This window comes from Salvia splendens, unplaced genomic scaffold (assembly GCF_004379255.2).
Source record: "Salvia splendens isolate huo1 unplaced genomic scaffold, SspV2 ctg168, whole genome shotgun sequence".
Lineage (NCBI taxonomy): Eukaryota > Viridiplantae > Streptophyta > Magnoliopsida > Lamiales > Lamiaceae > Salvia > Salvia splendens.
This window is the reverse complement of record NW_024598807.1, coordinates 27648-30267: the sequence shown is the minus strand read 5'-3', so window position 1 is coordinate 30267 and position 2620 is coordinate 27648.

Sequence of the window (2620 nt, the reverse complement as noted above, 5' to 3'; positions counted from 1 at the left end):
AAATAGGAGATCTCTCGCTGGCCATGGAGGGCAGGCCGTGGCTAGTGGGTGGAGACTTCAACATGTTCCTGACCAATGAGGAGAGACAGGGGAGTGATACAGATAGACACAGAGACATGATGGAGTTTGCCGATGCTATTGCCGAGTGCCAGCTGATTGCCCCGGGTTTTGATGGACCGATCTTCACGTGGCACCGGGGGGGAGGGCTCTGGGAGAGGTTGGACCGCATCTTGATTGGAGAGCATTGGACTTCAGTTTTTACCACTACCGAGTGACACATTTGGCGAGATTCAGCTCTAATCATGCTCCTCTCTTGGTGAGATGTCAGTTTTCTGTCCAGGCCACGAAACCGGCCTTCAGATTTCAAAATACGTGGGTGAGGCATGAAACATTTAGGGTCGAAATTGCCAGAGTCTGGGAGACAGAAATAGGATATAATGGTATGATGAACCTCCAGCTCAAGCTTATCAGGACCAAGAAATTCCTAAAGGTTTGGAACAGAGAGGTGTCTGGCAACATCATCCAGAACCTAAAGGATGCAGAGCAGGCAGTTCTCGAGGCACAAATTTTATATGATAGTGACCCGACACCAGCACATAGAGCCAATTTCGGTAGAGTGTCTGCAGAGCTCATTGTCACGGCAAAGATGGAGGAAGAATTCTGGAGGCAAAAGGCGGCCATTAGATAGACAGCCGAGGGAGAAAGGAATTCTAAATTCTTTCATAGATGGGTCAGGCAGAAAAGAGTTAAATTGAGGATACACACGGTTGAGGTTGGGGGACAGGTACTAACGGAAGAGACAGAGATCAGGGAGTCGGCGGCAGCCTTCTTTCAGCAGCTTCTGACATCGGACGTTAGGGACCTTGCACAGACCGATTTATCTCTCATCCATACACTGTCGGTTTCAATTGACCAGGAGGCTATGTGTCTTGCTTTTGGGGGTCGTCTGGCTTTGATTAAGAGCACTTTAGCAGCCATCCCACTACACATCTTACAGGTCATGAGCCCTCTGCTTGGTTTTCTGGACGAGTTGGAACAGATCCTTGCTAGATATTTTTGGGGTACAGTTGGAGAGAAGAGGAAGTTGCACTGGATCTCTTGGAGACAGATTTGCTTGCCATTTGATGAGGGTGGCTTGGGTATTCGCCGCTTCAGGGAAGTGGCAGTGACTTTTGGGTTCAAGATATGGTGGAGACTTCTCGCTCAAGACTCTCTCTTGGCCCAGTTCATGACCCAGAAGTACAGTATCCTTCCTTGTCATTTGCATACATCTCCTGGTTGGTCGCATGATGGTCCTACTTGGCGTCGGTTGCGTCGTATTTGGTCATACATGCATGATTACATTCGTTGGTCCTTGGGTGGGGGGAAGATCAACTTTTGGGATGATGTCTGGCTAGGGGCTAGCCCATCCGGAGTCTGTGCGTCCCGAGAAATTATCCTCCTCAATCTCAGGCCGTTGCATCATATTAGCATGAGCATGCATGGGATGAGGATATGCTGCATAGTTTATCTTTAATGTTTGGCGTACCTCTCGAGGTGATAGACCAGATCAGAGCCACGCCGATCGAGTTGGGGGCGAAGGATGTGAGGTGGTGGAGTCTGACTAGCCATGGCGAGCTCTCTGTGACCTCAGCCTGGGAGAGCATCCGGACTAGATTGCCGAAGAGGAGATTTTTGGTCTTATTTGGAACCAGGGGTTGACTTCTACCATGTCGGTGTTCATTTGGAGGTTACTGTTTGGTAGGCTGCCGGTGGATGAGAAGTTGCAGAGGAGGGGGATTGAGTTAGCGTCTAGGTGTCAGTGTTATAGGTCTCCCTTCGGTCGAGTCTCTCAGCCATGTCTTTTTTTCGAGTCAGTCGGCGGTTTCTGCATGGGAGTATTTCGATGCCTGGTTTCCTTCCTCGCACACACCGATTCACACGAGCACTGATATTGCACTTAGACTAGGTCACTGGCGGAGGTCCTCCTTCCAGAGAGCTCCCGCCATGAATATTAGTTTTCTTGTTCCTTGTTTGATTGCTTGGTTTCTTTGGACGGAGAGGAATGACTGCAAGCATGGCGGTGGTCCTTTTCGTCATTCACATGTTATTTGGCAGGTCACTCATCACCTGCATGTGCTTGTTCTGGCCGGCGGGATCACCTCGACTCATTGGAGGGGATGTTCGCCGTCGGTTGACTTCATGCCTTTCTCCACCAGACAGAGTGTTCTACGGTCGCTTATGGTCCTTTGGCATCCCCCTTATGCACCTTGGGTGTAGCTGAACATAGACGGTGCCTTCTCTACATCGACACTGGAGGCGGGGGAGGGAGGATTGGTTCGTGGTTCTAATGGAGGCCTTCTGTGCTCCGGTAGCTGCATCATCGAGCTTTGAAGTGGAGCTTTTGGCTCTGATTCTGGGTTTGGAGATGGCTATGGAGCTTTCTAATAGCTGGACTCAGCAGCTCTGGTTAGTTTGTTGTCATCTGGACATCTTGGATCTGCAGATTTTAGACACCATATGGCTTTGATCTGGAGCATGACATTCCAGCGGCATGTTTGATTCTCACACATCTACAGAGAAGGGAACCGGGCTGCTGACTTTCTAGCAGGTAGGGGGGTCCAAACCCCTGCCCTTACAT